We start from the raw sequence: 16,973 nt of genomic DNA on the forward strand, positions 1-16,973 counted from the left end.
TGGCTAAGGTACTCGGCTGCTGACCCGCAGGGCGCGGGTTCGAATCCCGGCTGCGGTGGCTGCATTTCCGATGGAGGCGGAAATGTTGTAGGCCCGTGTGCTCAGATTTGGGTGCACGTTAAAGAACCCCAGGTGGTCTAAATTTCCGGAGCCCTCCACTACGGCGTCTCTCATAATCATATAGTGGTTTTGGGACGTTAAACCCCACATATCAATCAATCAATCAAGAAATTTTGCGGCACCATCGTCATCGCTTGCCAAGAGGGTAAATATATACATATATATATATATATATATATATATATATATATATATATATATATATATATATATATATATATATATATATATTATGAGACCACGTCCGGTACGGCAGCAACCAGGTTATCTTTTTAATCTAGACGAACGAGCCAGACCAGCCCGCGTGACATACGATGATGATCACTAGAATGGTTTGGTCATACAGCTGAAGATGAAGTACATAGTCAGCGCTCACACTATTTTCCCCCCCTTCGCGAAAGAGGGCAGCAAGTTAGAAAGGGTTGGGACGCCGAATATATCGTTTCAGGCGAGAGACGTGGGCGATCTCAGTGTGATCAGGAGCCGCGTTGACAGGAGCAACGCGATAGTTGAATTCAGATGTTCGTTCCAGGACGGTGTATGGACCGAGATATCGGTGAAGGAATTTTTCGCAGAGCCCAGGTACACGAACAGGTGTCCACAAAAGGACTTCGTCGCCTGGGCGGAACACAACAACTCGACGCTTTTCATCAATGTCGATTTTTCTCTTGTCCTGAATGGTAGCAGTGTTGACGCGGGCGATTTCACGGCAGCGGGCGACGCGAGCGGCGAACTCTTCCGGGAGAGATGAAGATGGATTGGAAGATGTGGACAAAAATGTGGTGTCCAGAACAAAAGTCAGTACACGGCCATACACGAGAAAAAAAGGGCTGAAATTCATCGTACGCTGTATGGCAGTGTTATATGCGAACGTGACGAAAGGAAGTATTGTGTTCCAGTTTTTGTGATCTGGTTGCACGTACATAGAGATCATGTCGGACAAAGTTCGGTGAAAACGCTCAGTCAGACCATTAGTTTCTGGGTGATACGCTGATGTGGTCTTGTGGATGGTGTTAGAGGCCTGTAAGACTTCAGCAAGGACATGTGAAAGAAATGTCTTGCCACGGTCACTAAGGAGCACACGCGGTGCACCATGTCGTAAAATAATGGCGCGAAGGAAAAAATCGGCTACTTCACAGGTAGCCCCAGATGAAAGAGCTGCCGTCTCCGCGTAGCGAGTAAGGTGGTCTACGGCAGTAACAATCCAACGGTGACCGGCTGGCGTAAGCGGAAGAGGTCCGTATAAGTCTATGCCCACAATTTAAAGGGAGTGGACGGGCACGGCAGTGGTTGCAATGGCCCCGCGGGAAGAGACGTGGTACGTTTTCGGTGCTGGCATGACGCGCAGGAAGTGACGTACTTGACGACAGAAGTGGAGAGGCCAGGCCAAAATCAGCGAGTCTTGAGGCGGTCGTAGGTCTTGTGGAACCCTAAGTGGCCAGCTGTCGCATCGTCATAAAACGCTTGTAGAACTTCCAGACGCGGTGAGCGAGGAATGACAGGAACCCATTGGTTACGGAGAGGATGGTAAATTTGCCGACATAATGTTCCCTCTTGAAACTTGAAACGGGCAAGTTGTCGTCTTAGGCGGCTGTTTGGAGCACGCGATAGGCCAGTGAGCCGATCGATGATTGTGCGGCAGTAGGTATCGGCATGTTGGAGCGAGGCGAGATCTGTGGACGAAAGAAGGTCCGCCAAGGCAACTGACTGTTTCGAAGCAGCAGCCGTCTGTTTGGTCACTTTGGCGGGCGGTGACGAACAGATGGAAGGTGACACTTCGGCGCTTTGGAAGAGCGGGCAACGGGACAAAGCGTCGGCATCTTGGTGCTCTCAGCCCGACCTATATGTGACGCTGTAGTCATACTCTTGCAATCGAAGTACCTAACGGCCAAGGCGTCCCGACAAATTTTTGAGATACGATAACCAACACAGAGCATGATGGTCAGTCACTATTGTGAAATGCTGGCCGTATAAGTAAGGACGAAACTTTTGTATGGACCACACGATGGCGAGACATTCTTGCTCAGTGATGCTGTAGTTTCGCTCAGCAGGTGACAGAGTACGGCTCGCGTAGGCCACGACTTGTTCTTCGAAAGCGTGGTTCCGCTGAAAAAGGACAGCACCGATGCCAAGTCCACTTGCGTCAGTGTGTAGCACAGTAGGTGCTGCAGGGTCGAAATGGCGAAGCACTAGCCGTGATGTGAGGCATCGCTTGAGGGTGTAAAAAGCGGCTTCGCAGTCATCCGACCAAACAAAGGGTGCGCTCGTGGTCAGAAGTTTGTGCAGAGGAACCGCAATAGTAGTGAAATCACGTACAAAGCGGCGGAAATACGACGCTAAGCCAAGGAAGCTGCGGAGGTCTTTCTGTGTGGTTGGTGTAGGAAAGTGAAGTACCGCGGCAACCTTGTCGGGATCGGGCTCAACACCATGTCTACTGACGACGAGACCTAATACCTTGATGCTGTGACTGGCAAACCGACACTTCTTAGTGTTGAGCTGGAGACCGGCCTTAGCTAAACACGTGAGGACTTCGTCTAACCGTTCCAGGTGCTGTGAGAAGCTGGACGAAAAGATGACAATGTCGTCCAGGTAGCAAAGGCAGGTCTTTCATTTTAATTCCCGCAGTACCGTGTCTATCATCCGTTCGAATGTGGCTGGGGCATTGCACAGGCCGAAAGGCATCACGTTGAATTCAAAGAGCCCATCTGGCGTAGAAAACGCAGTCTTCTCTTTATCAGACTCGTGCATTGGAATCTGCCAATAACCGGAGCGCAAGTCGAGATTTGAAAAGTACTCGGCACCTTGTAAGGTATCAAGAACGTCGTCAATGCGAGGCATTGCGTAGACGTCCTTACGAGTGATTTTGTTGAGTGATCTGTAATCAATGCAAAACCGTACCGAGCCATCCTTTTTTTTCACTAGTACGACAGGAGAAGACCATGCGCTTGTCGAAGACCTGATGACGTTGCTCGCGAGCATGTCGTTGACTTGTTCTTCTATAAACTTGCGTTCAGAAGCCGACACACGATAAGGGCGGCGGCGAATCACACGGGATTCGTCGGTGTCTATACGATGAGCGGTCACTGTAGTTTGACCCAGACCTTCGGAACAAACGTCAAAGCAAGTTTTGTGCTTCATTAATAACGCTAGCAAGGCATATCAGTTTGTGTTGGGTTGAGATGTTCACACAAAGTGGCCTTGAGAGCAGGAAATGCATCTTCCGTTGGCATACACTTTGAGAATGACGAAGCAGATGAACCAGTGACGACACAAAGCGGTGCTTCTTCGGTAATGCTGGCAACAGTGGTCCCCTCTGGCAAAAGAAGTGGTTCTGGTGTCGTGTTGTAGGCCGTGATGCTTGCATAATCACGGGAGAACCGCACTAAACAAGATGCGATGGTGATGTCTCGAAAAATGCAGCGCTGGCAAGGAACAACCACAGCATCACCATCTAGAATGTCTCGTGACTTGATCGTAAGGACACGTTCTCTTCCGGGAGGCAGGAGGAAATCCGCAGCTGTCACAAGGTTGGGCGACGAAATGTCGGCAGCAGAAGAAAGCTCAGTGTCCGTAACACGAATGAGGGGCCGACCACACGAAATTACAGCAAACGCCGCTGACAAGAAGTCCCAGCCTAAGATTATCTGATGAGCGCACGAAGACAGCACACCCAATTGTATGTGATGACGGATTCCATCGATGAGAACACGAGCAGTGCAAAACCCGGTCGGGCGAATTAGACTGTCATTAGCACCGCATAACATGGGACCGGCATAAGGAATTTGCACTTTACGCAGGCGAAAACACAATTCACGATCAATTACCGAAATTGCGGCTCCAGTGTCTATAAGGGCGTCAACAAAAACACCTTCCACACAAACAGGCAGTAAATTAGCTGGACGAGACGGAGGAGTTGTAACGTTCCGACAACAAGCAGTTTCCCCTCCAAAAACTGCGCCTTCTAGTTTTCCGAGTCCAGAGAGATCGGAGCGGGACGCAGGGGTGATGACGTACGCCGAAACGGTGACGGAGAACGGCGGCGAGATGAACGAGAAGGATGAGGCCCAACATGAGATCTTGGAGGGGAGGGCGACTGACGGGAGGTGGATGGATACGGTGCGGGATCGTATTCATCGGGTCTCGGGGCAAAGTCTCTCTCGTAAGCTGAGTAACCACGTCGTTCATCCTGCGGACGGCGACGGCAGAAACGGTGTATATTACCCCTTATGCCACAGTAGAAGCAGATGGGGCGCGGAGGACGCCATGTATAATAGCTGCGTGGCCTTGGCGCTTGCGTTGTCATCGCAGCCACATGGTCGCATCCGACGTCCGCAGGCACGGTTGGAACTGGTGCAGAGACCCGCGATGCAACTTCTGCGTACGAAGGAACTGGAAAGTGCACAGGAGATGGGGCATGTGCAGCGCTTGTCATTGATGCCAGTTCGTCCTTGATTATCTCTCGCCGGTTGGGAGGAGGTGTGTGGACAGACGCAATGGTTGGGTTGCCTGGAGTAAGGTCGTGAAGTTCTTCTCTGACAACTGTGCGGATAAGGGCCCGCAATTCATGCTCTTTGGTAAAGCGAGCGTCGCAGGATGCGTGTGGAAGGCGCATGGAATTAAGCGCGTCCAGGCGTTGGCATGTAGTGATGACGTCCCGGACGGTAGTCGGATTTGGATCACGAGAGCATTGAAGGCCACAGAGTTGATACCTTTCAGTAGATGTCGGATGCGATTGGCCTCCGTCATGTCATTTTGTGCTCGGCGACAGAGAGGCAGAATATTTTTAATGTAGGACGTATACGATTCGTCGTCCCTCTGGATGCGGGTCGCGAGCTTCTGTTTCGCTACTACCGAACATCCAGCAGACGTGTATTGCAGCGCTCACAATATATATATATATATATATATATATATATATATATATATATATATATATATATATATATATATATATATATATATATATATATATATATATATATATATATATATATATATATATATATATATATATATATATATATATATAGACTTGGAGTAAACTTGGCTCACTCAATGAGTTTACGACCAATAAAAAACGATTCTGTATTACCTTAAAAAAACATCATTTATAGTCACCCAACATCACCCATGAAGGTTTTCAGTGCTGCCCGGGCAGCACGACACCGCAAAACTCGAGTCTACAATTACAGGTACGCAACGTTTTGTTATAGAAGCTAGTTATTAGTGTAGTTGATACAGGTAACGCATATTTCCCTGACTTCTAGACATAAAAACGGTGACGCCAATTGTGCTATGTGGGGAGAAAACAAAACTCCGCAAAAGGCATTGTAGTGTCCCTACGACTCGATGGCTCAAGTTGTGAAATATCGAAGGTTGAAACAAAACCGGTGATTAAAACAGAACGAACTTGTTTATTGACACTAATAAAAGCGAACGCCCGCGCAACTCAGATGGTTCGCTGGCGACTGGTCAATGATATTTTCGGGAGTCCTATGGGCTCTCCTCCTTGCACTACACATATGTAAACACCCACAAAAACAGCCACTGACACTGGTGGACGTTTGCCCCGTTTTATGGCCAACTTTGGAGGTGAGAACAGTAGCCGTTGAGTCGAGCGTGCTTTCGATGGTCAAAGGCCACGGATCCAAACTCGAAATCCCCCAAGGTAGCTGTCACGACAGGCGTGACCTCATGCAAGGTTTTAGTACAGACGCACAAACGCTATAAACTAGAAATATTCCTTCAATATTGTTAAAATGAACACATAATACATGTAGTCTTCTCAGAACACAAGGGTTAAAAGCGCAGAAAAAGTACACGTAAGCCAAGGCTAACACCGGAATCACGTGCTGCTTACAGATAGCGGAAAACACTGAAAGGAAAAAAAAGATGCAAAATAAAACATATACTGCTGCTTCTATCACCCCGGCTGCTCGTTCTTGCTGCTTGCTACACACAGCAGAACACGATTCCTACAAAAGAAATAAAAAAATGGGGGTTGGGTCCTGTCGTTTTGGGTTCGGAAGACACGCACCACGTCTCTCTCCCAGAAAGAATAAACAGATTTAGTTGCACGTCCGCAGCAGCTGTAAAGACGCGGCCGGCAAAAGGCGCTGTGCCGTGCCCCCCGGGCTGCAGAAATTCGGTGCCTTCTTCTTCTTCTAACCACTGCCACCACACCATATTCCAAATGGCTAGCGCCCCGCCGCGGTGGTCTTGTGACTAAGGTACTCGGCTGCTGACCCGCAGGTCACGGGTTCAAATCCTGGCTGCGGCGGCTGCATTTCCGATGGAGGTGGGAATGTTGTAGACCCGTGTGCTCAGTGAGGGTGGCGATTTGGGCTTGTTGGTATGGTTGCATGATGATGGATGGTAGCGCAGACAACGAACACGGACAAGAGAAGGCACATAGACACAACACAGCGCTAAGTTAGCGCTGTGTTGTGTCTATGTGCCTTCTCTTGTCCGTGTTCGTTGTCTGCGCTACCATCCATCATCGTGTGCTCAGATTTGGGTGCATGTTAAAGAACCCCAGGTGGTCGAAATTTCCTAAGCCCTCCACTACGACCTCTCTCATAATCATAAGGTGGTTTTGGGTCGTTAAACCCCACATAGCAATTAATCAATCCAAATGGCTAGCAGGCTGCGTCAAACTGCTGTGGACGCGTGACTAAATCTGTCAACATCAGAAAAAAAGGAACGGAATGCGCTCACCACAGAGTCGCTGGGACTGCGTGCATTGACCCTTTCACTGTTTTCTCTACTTCTTTTTTTTTTTTGATTTCACGGTGTTAGGAAGGAGACAACGCTATTTCGTTCCGAGGACAGGTTAAAGCACTGTCATGTAAAGGAACATACATGTATTTAGCAGAATTGCCTCTGCGATGTTACTAGAAGCAGCTGCATCCCGCCACCGATGATTTCATACGTACTCGTTAGAGTCATTTTATTTCCTGATGCAGTGCCAGTTTTCTGTTTTGAAAAAATTCACTTGATCTGTGCAACTGATGTCTCAATCCAGTTGTCTCTTCTAGCTGACGAATAAGAATGGTTCAAGCTGATCAGTCGTCGTTGATCATTTACGGGGTAATATACGCCTTTCGTGTTTTTTGTTTGTTTAATATGAAAGAGCAACACAAATATTGCCATTCTTCTCTTTAGTGAGCACTACAACAAGTACTGCAAAAATATGGTTAGTGTGATGCACTGGTATCGCCGTACTGAAAGGAAGTCTGGTAAAAAGCATGCTTGGTTGCGAAAGTCCCACGCAATTTTTTCACGTTACAGTATGTTGCAAATGGGCTGTGAACGCCGAGTGAAAAATATCTGCCTGGCCTGCTTTGAAGGAAGATGTGTTGTCCTTAATTTATTTGTTGTAGTGTTTCTTTTCCAGCGACATATTACGAGGAAATTGTGTGCTTTGGGGCTTCAAGCACGTTTCAAAATTCCAACGCACTGACATAATTATTGTAGGTGCACAGGTTTTTCTTGATTGTGTGTATACCCACGAAATTGTTTTGCCGAATTTTGCGAATGTGACCGTGAATTGTGCAAATGCGCCTGTGAATTGAGCGAATGCGAAACACATGCGGCTGTGCAACTAGTCATTGTCTGCCTTTCTCTAAGTAATAATCATTCTGTTCGTTCCAGCTTTTCCAAGCGACAGAATGATGCAAGCTTCACATCTCGGTGGTAAAACGTCGCATATCGAATACGTAATCACGGTCAAGAGCACAAAAATTGACCGAAAAAGAGAACTGATCTAGCAGGAATACCACTCCATCGACTGTATAATTGGGTTGCACAAGGCCTGCTGCAAAATCATTCCCTGCGAATAATGTTGCATGGAAACGTAGTGCATTTATATAACTGAGGAAGGAAAGAGAGGAAGCTTGATTGATATGTGGGGTATAACGTCCCAAAACCACCATATGATTATGAGAGACGCCGTAGACTTTGGAAATTTCGACCACCTGGGGTTCTTTAACGCGCACCCAAGTCTGAGAACATGGGCCTACAACATTTCCGCCTCCATGCAGCAGTCGCAGCCGAGATTCAATCCCGTGACCTGCGGGTCAGCAGCCGAGTACCTTAGCCACTAGACCACCGCGGCGGGGCAAGAGTGAGGAAGCTTAGGTTCGTATTTCTTTTATTGCGTGTTACCTGCTTACACGCTAACAAGTGGATACTTTAGATGCGTTTAATTTCGTTAAGCCAATGTCATGTACACAAAATACAAAAAAAGGAAATCAGAGCAAGGAACGTTGGCAACCGACGCGCAGCCGTCGGTAAATTGACGCTTATTATGTAAGGTCATACCATGGTCAAGCCGCGTGCGGCACGCACGCTGGAGTTGCGTTGTGCGCTGTGGTGGCACACAACGCAACCGACGCCGGCATTCGGTGGAGTGTTCGCATCAGCGTTGCAGTCCCTGCCGCTGATGATATGATTGATATGTGAACACTCCATCAGTGGAGTCTTCGCATCATTTACTTGTTCGTGAGACGCGTCGCAAGAGTCCTCCTTCGCCGAATCCTGGGTGGCAGCCTCAACCCCTCCCCGGGCATCTCAACTGGTTGGCTGCGGCGGGATCGGTTCGTGTTCTTTCCTGGTACCGATGCTGGTGAGTGCTCACTTTCCTTAGAGATTCTGCCAGGTGTTTTGGATAGATGGTGATGTTTATCCAAAAGGGTAGATTAGTTGTTGTTTTGTGAAGGATTGGGTTTATTAGAGGTACCTTCACGGCCGTTTGAGCAACGGAAGTCTGCACGGGGTGACCATGGATTTGAACAAATTGAGGAAACAGGATTTAGTGCTGTTGTGCCAGGAGCTCAGGATTGAGGTGGCGACTATACATAGAAAGCCACTTTTAATACAGGCGGTTAAGGATTCTGGCGCGGATGCGGAGGAGCTCGCCGAGTGCTGGGAGCTAATTCAGGTGAGGATGAAAAGGGCACAAGAAGTCGAAGAGCGAGAGCGCCTTATTTTTCAAAGAGAAACCGTCAGGCCAAAGAAGAAGCGGATAGCCAAGAAAGGGCGCTTGAGCGCTTGCTGCTTCAGCTTAAGATTGCAGAGGCAAAAGGCGCCAGTGATCTGGGAACAGAAAATGCAGAGATTCAGGCAGGCGCATGAGTGAGCATGAGGGACCTCTTGCAGCCTTACAAAATGAGCAAGGACATAGCATTGTTCCTTGTAAATTTCGAAAGAACTTGTGTGAGGATGGGGTTTGATCGTGCCACGTGGCCTCAAAAGCTACTAATGGTATTGCCCTGCGAAGCAGCGGACACGCTTGCGCGTTTGCCAGCAACAGACGCGGATGATTATAACAAAGTGAAGGCTGCCCTCCTAAAGAAATTCCGGCTTTCAGCAGAAGCGTTTCGCCGTCGGTTTAGAGACGCACAAACGAAAACGGGCGAGACATTTCAGGAATTCGCATTCAACATGAAGGCCGATTTGGTGGAGTGGCTGAAGGGAGAAGGTGTCTACGAGGATCGGAATAAGCTGGTGGACTTGATCTGCCTTGAGCAATTTTACGGGTGCTTGGATGAGGAAATGCGCCTGTGGATTCAAGATAGACCTGGGGAGAGGAACATGGAACGCGCGGCTGAGCTAGCTGATGAGTACATCGTCCTTCGCCGGATCCTGGGTGGCAGCCTCAACCCCTTCCCGGGCATATCACCTTGTCTTACTCCGTAATCACGAGTTGCGATTCGTCCCCTGAGTTACTCAGCAATGCAATGTCATCGGCAAAGCGCAAGGTTTCTAAGGTACTCTCCAATAACTCTTATGCCTAACTGTTCCCATTCAAGGTCTCTGAAAACCCCTCTAAGCACGTGGTAAATAGCATTGGAAAGATTGTATCCCCCCTGCCTTACACCCTTCTTGATTGGCATTATGTTGCTTTCTTTAGGGAACACTATGGTAGCAGTTGATCGCCTGTATATTTCTTCCAGGATGTTTATATATCGTTCGTCGACGCACTGATTCTGCAGTGTCTGCATGATTGCTGATATTTTTACTGAATCAAACGCCTTCTCATAATCAATGAAGGCTATGTTAGCTATATTCTGAGCATTTCTCTATTGCCTGGTTGATACTATGAAGGTGGTAAATTCTTGAGTAGCTTGTTCATCCTGCTTGTTCCTTTGGTTGAATAAATACTAATGTTGTCTTCATTCCGTTAGCAATCACCTTTGTAAAAAGCTTGTATACTGCAGAGAGCAAACTGATCGGCCTATAATTCTTCAAGTTCTTGTCATCTCCTTTCTTAGGTATTAGGATGATGTTACCATTCTTCTAAGATTCTGGTACTCTTTTCATCAGGAGACACCTCGTAAACAGGGTTGCTAGTTTTTCTAACACAATCTGTCCTCCATCTTTCAGCAGATCTGATACTCACAAGCAGCTTTGCCTCTTTACGTGCTCTCCAAGGCTTTTCTGACTTCTATCGTTACGGGTAGGGTGTCATCTGCGCTACTGCTAATTCTTATATTAAGGTGTTGGTTTTGCTGGCTACTGTAGAGGTTTCTGTAAAACACATCCGCTAATTTTACTATCCTATCCATATTGGTAGTTACTTTGCCTTCCTTGTCCCTTAGTGCATACATCTGGTCTTTGCCTATCCCAAGTTTTACCTTGACTGCTTTGACGCTTCGTCCGTTCTTCAGTGCGTGTTCTATTCTCTCCATGTTATACCTTCTTACATCGGACACCTTACGCTTATTAATCAACTTCGAAAGCTCTGACAGTGCAATTTTGTCTGTTACACTTGAGGCTTTCATGCTTTGACACACCGTAATGAGATTCTTTGTCTCCTGGGACAGCTTGCTGGTGTCCTATCTTCGAGTGAAGTAGCATAAAACACCGAAACACGTTAAGCTGCTTGCATACCAAACATATATTAGACCTAGACTGGAGTACGCCTCCGTGGTTTTGAGCCCTCAATAAAAACACTTATTTACCAAGTTAGAACGTATTCAGAGGCCTGGAGTACGGTTTGTGTGCTCTAGATGTAGAAGGCGGGATTCAGTAAATGACATGCTCAATTCATGCAATTTAAACCACTGGAAATACGATGACAAAATCAAAAACCTAAAACATTATACAGTATAATGCAAGGGATATTAAAAATACCTAAATACGAGTACACACGCCTTCCCGGAAAGCGTAGCGCCAGATTGAATCATGATGCCCCCATTAAATATTTCAACGTTCGCACTGACATCTTTCGGTAGTCATTTTTTTCCAGATGATAGAGAACAATGGAATTGTTTACCCCATCATGTTGGTATTAGTAGTCATGTGCAATCTTTTGACAGGAAAATTGATGCTTATTTTGGTCATGGTTGAATTGAACTACTGCAAATGTTGGTTTCTTGTATGCATTGCTATTTGAGTGCCAGTTGTTTCGGTTTTCTGTAATTACTATTGTACTCCCTCCTGGTATGACCCTCAAGTAAAGGTTGACAGTATAAATAAATAAATTATTAAATAAATAAGTAAATTGTAGAATGGATAGGGTGCAATTAGCAGTGCTTGCAAAAGACGAGGAAGAGGACCGTGGTTCGTGCTCGTGATAGCTCCGATTGGCCCAGAAAAGAAGCGGCCCGTAAAGAAGGACAGACGTGGGTTAGTTTGAGATGGTGACGACGTAGTGCCGACAGTCGACCGTTCCTGCAGTAGCTGGCGCTTTCGATTGCACGTCCTGTGAGAGAGGATTGGCCACTCTCGTCACCTTTGGTTCTTTATTAGCGGTAGAAATATTTTTTGCTGATTTTTCAGGAGCCATCAATGCCAGTCTCCCGTCCCGGCCAGGGCTCGCCCTGGTCAGCCAGTCGCCCTGCTGAATCGGTACCACTGGAGTGTTTCCTCAAGAACGGTGTAAGCACTTTGCCTGTCGTGCTTGTGCCCACTGAAGGTGGAGCCATTCGGTTGAGTGAAATGAAGGTGTTTCAAGAAGAACTTCGCAACATAAGCGGTCATCAGGACATCTTGGAGGTGAGGCGTTTCGGCAAGACTGGCATACTATGCAGGTCTTCAAATATTTAATGCTTCACAGACTTACTGGCCACCACGAGATTTGCGTTCATTGCTGTTCGCGCTTTTATCCCTCCTCATCTTGCTTGCGTGAAGGGGATTGTTCGTGGTGTTCTAACTAACATTAGTCCTGAAGCATTCTTAAAGATGGTCTCTCCAGCTGGCGTGATATCTGTCTACAGATGCACCAGACCTGTAGGTGATACGCGAGTCCCTACTGAAAGCATCATCGTTACCTTTGCTGGTCTCACACGCCCCTCTGAGCTGAAGGCCTGGCCTTATCTATTCCGTGTAGAGGCATTGACACATCGCCCACTGCAATGCCGTAACTGTTGGCGATTTGGACATAGCGCTAATGCTTGCAGGTCCTCATTGAGATGTGCAAATTGCGGTGGGGCACATTCATAATCAAATTGTCAGGTAGACAACTGCAGGTGTTGCCTATGTGATGGAACACACACAGCCACGCACAATAGCTGTCCTGCTCGAGAACGTGAAACACAAATTCTAGATATAATGGAGAAACGCCGTTGTTCTCGGTCTGAGGCAACATCCTTCATTAAAGAGGGCGAAGTGGGGTATGCTGCTGCTACGTCACGCAAGTGTGGGTCAATTGAAGCGACGGTCGCTTCCCCAGTGTCGGCAGCGATAGATAAGGCCATGCCGATGATTATGGAATGGCTTTTCAACACCTTTGCTGAAGGTCTGACCGAGATGTCTGACCGAGATGCTCGCCGCCAGGTTAAACAGCCTTATTCCCTCCTACGCTGCACACACTGTCACGGTCCAGGGTGAAGCTGAGCATCTCGACAATGAACAAAATAATCGGCTTCAAGATGTTACCCCTGAAACGCTCGTCAGCGCTCAGTAGCCGACCCCTGTGGGGCCCAGTGGGTCGTTTGGTGACAAGAGGCTAGGTAATATCATTCATAAACGACGCAATGCCCCATTGTCTCCAACCAGTTTGCCAATGTCGAAACCAAAAAAAGTTATTACTAATACGAACAACGAGCAGGACGTTTTGCGTTCTGCAGTCGAGTCAACTATATTAAGTCCATCATAGCGCCTGTAAAAGTTCTCCAGTGGAATTGACGTTCCGTATCTTCCGCTTACATAGATCTTATTTATCTCATAAAGCAAACAAATCCTAATGTATTTTACTTCAAGAGTCTTGGCTTTCAGTAAACCAAACATTTACTCTGAAATATTTTCAAACTTTTAGACTGGATCGGCCAGGTAGAGGAGGTAGATTATTGGCCCTAATATCTTCAAAAATGTGTCATCATGTTACTGTAACTTTTGAACATATTTGTCCGGATTGTTAGTTGTTAGGAATAGATTGTTTGTTACCTGACTCCAACAGGATTACAGTGATCAATACGTACTTTCCGAATGGATTAAGACGGACAGATTACCTAGATTGTGTTATCAAGAATTCTTCGTCAAATTCAGTTTTATTGGCTGGGGATTTTGACTCGCATCACACTTCTTGGGGGTTTAAAACAGATGGCTGTGGCAAAAGATTGTGGAATTGGTTGCAGGATAATAATTTTCGCTGTCATAACTCTGGACAAGTTACCTTTCTACGCGGGATAAGCTCGTCAACATTAGACCTAACTTTTTCGTGTGGCCAGTTTATGATTTCATCGTGGGAAACGTTTGATAATGAGATGAGTAGTGATCATGTACCGATTACCTATGAAATAATGCTACCACAACTCACCCCTGCTATCCGGCATTAACGGTTCACCAACTATAAAATTTATAAAACTGTTTTAAACTCCGCGCTCTCGTCATTGAGAGGACGCGTCGGACAGCAACGAGCTGCTTCAGTAGTAGAGTGTCTAAGTGACTCTGTCCAGCCGGCAGAGTTTTCTGTTAAGTACGGCAGCACACCGTCAAATTCAGCTTGGTGGAATGAAGATTGTACGCTTGCGTATATATAGGTGACGTAAGGCTGCTTGGAAACGTTTACGCCACAACCATACTCCGAAAAATTGGGTTGACTATAAATTACACGCAGCGCTGTTTAAACGTACAGTTGTTATAGCTAAATATAAACACAATTCTAAATTACATACCCGTTCATCAAAATCTGATAAGAGATCTGCCCTGTACAGGTTTCTACGAAACAAAAAATCGACGCAGGTACCAGCATATTCGCATTCAGTAGTGCTGTCTCCTAAAGAGACAACAGATTTGTTAGAGGGCATCGCGAAAGGACTTGAAGCGCGTTTCGCTTCGTCATGCTTGAGACCTGTGACATTCAAATGCGAAACCTCGAACTTTCGGGAAGTCACTATGGCGGAACTGGCAGATGTCATACTAACTGTAAAGCAAGTGGCTCCCGGTCCAGATCAGATTACAAACTCTATGAATAAATTGATATTTAATTCCCATCCCGATGAGCTTTTGAATATTGGTAACTGCTCCTTACAGCACACATGGATTCCAAGCGCATAGAAAATTGCTAAACTTGTGTTGCGGCGAAAAAATCCAAGCCTCGGATATGTCCTGGATAACATTCGGCCAGTTTCGCTTACTTCAAACCTAGTTAAAATAATCAAAAGAATTCTTCATAGAAGGCTCAGTGAATTCATCGCTCGTCAGGACATCCTTTCACCAAGGCAAGTAGGATTTAGACAGGGGTGCTCTATATGGTCGGCTCATGTTGATTTGGAAAGCCGAATTCGCCTTTCAAAAATATCTGGTGAGCTTTCTGAATTAGTCACGTGAGATATCGCAAAAGCCTACGATAGTGTGGAACACAGTACATTAATTTCAATATTAGTGGACTGTGAGGTGCCTAAGTACATTATATCTTGGGTTCAGGAGTTTCTCTTTCAGAGACAATTCTTTTGTTGCCACGAGGGAATTACTTCTGCTCATATAAGCAAACACGAGGTGTTCCGCAAGGATCAGTCCTGTCCCCGCTTTTATTTAATATATTATTATCATCCATTCCCGTTCATAAAAATGTTCCTCTTTACGTCTACGCCGATGATATTGCTTTTTTCTCGTCATCCCGAGATATCAATAGTTTGTATCAAATCTTAGTCATATTTGAGTGAGATTGAGGTATGGCTTGGCGGGCTGTCTTTTTCACTTTATGTTAGCAAATGTGCTCTGCTTGTATTCCCTCTATCCGTTCCCGTATTTCTTTCACTGCATTATCGAAATTATCCGATTCCACAAGTAACAGCGCTAAAATATCTTGGCATTGTTTACGTGGAGAATTTAAATTGGCAGCAACAAATAGAATCAAACACCCGTAAAGCAGAAAGCGCCCTAGGATTGCTACGCCGGTTTTGCAATAAGAATTCAGGGATGCGCAGGGATACGTTACTTATGATCTACAAACTTTACGTACGCCGAATTCTGGAGTTTGGTTGTGTTCTGTTTTTCGGAAGTGCTGAGTACAAATTAAGACCTCTTACATTGCTAGAAAGGCAAGCTCTGCGGCTGTGTCTTGGGCTACCTAGGTGTGTCGCGAATAGCGTGCTTTATTTGGAGGCTAGAATCATTCCACTTGATGCTAGATTTCGACAGCTTACTGTGCAAACATTTTTAAAACTTGCGCCCCTCTTCTGTTCAGAGACAGTTTTCATCAAACATCCCGTTTCCTTCTCTCAGCGCCAATGGTTTCGTTATCAAAGACCCCAAGTCATTTTCGTCGAGTCTCTGTTATCAAATCTTCACATTTCTTTCCAGCATTGAACCCCCCAAACCCAATGCTCGGTGCCAGTAAACTCAATTTTCGATGATATTTTTCCGAAAAAGGCCAAGTTACTTCCAAAGCATGTTCTGGAGGCCCTCCTTCAAGACTCTTTCGGTCATTTTCCTAAATACTTAGTAATTTCGACAGATGCAACGCAAAATCTTCAGAAGGCTGGAGTAGGTATTTTTTTCTCATCAGCTTAATTGGTCTTTTGCGCTCCGATTGCCTGACTTCACACTAATTTATCTCGCAGAATTCCTGGCTATTACATTGGCTCTTTGAAAACTAAATTATCAGCAATCAAAAGCTATTATTATTTCAGATTCTTTGTCTTTATGTACACATCTAACGTCCGCAAAACAGTCTCCTCTTCTCAGGATATTTTGGTCTCTCGTACCACATAGCCTATCAGAAGTTCGGTTTATTTGGGTTCCCGGGCATGCTGGAATTGTGCTAAATGAAATTGCTGATTCGCTCGCATCGGCATTTTAAATTTCCCGGTGGTGCTAGTAGCTCCACAGTTCCCTTTTATTACTGCCGAACTATTCAAACGCCTGTTAACCTTAAAAATCAACGAAACGTCTCTCCTACAATGTGAAGAATTTCGGCACTTGCAATTCACATGGAACTGCGCAAAATGCCCTTCCCGTCAATGTGAGGTGACCCTCACAAGCTTTCGCTGTAGAGTTCCTCGGTTAAATTTTTATCTCAACAAATCAGGATTTTCATTAACTAACCTATGTGCAGTTTGCAATAAACCGGAAACAATAGATCACTTTCTTCTCACATGCCGCCGCTTCGCCTCACTGCGACGAATCATTCTTGAAAGACCGATTGGTTTGCTTGGATTGCCAGTCAATACATCCACCCTATTATTGTTTGGAGCCAGTCAGTTGGGTGTGGGCCACAGTGCTATTCTGTCACCGCTAGATAAATTCATTCAGGCAACCGGAAGAACACGCTGCTAGTGGTACTGCCAGATATATCCAATTCTTTGTCCCCTTTCCTCATTCTTGTTAATTTGTTTTATATATTCTTGTTTATCGCATTCTTCTGCACTTCACGTTTTTTAGAGGTACATTATTATTGTTCGTAT

Source organism: Rhipicephalus microplus, chromosome X (assembly GCF_043290135.1).
Source record: "Rhipicephalus microplus isolate Deutch F79 chromosome X, USDA_Rmic, whole genome shotgun sequence".
In the NCBI taxonomy this organism is placed as follows: Eukaryota; Metazoa; Arthropoda; class Arachnida; order Ixodida; family Ixodidae; genus Rhipicephalus; species Rhipicephalus microplus.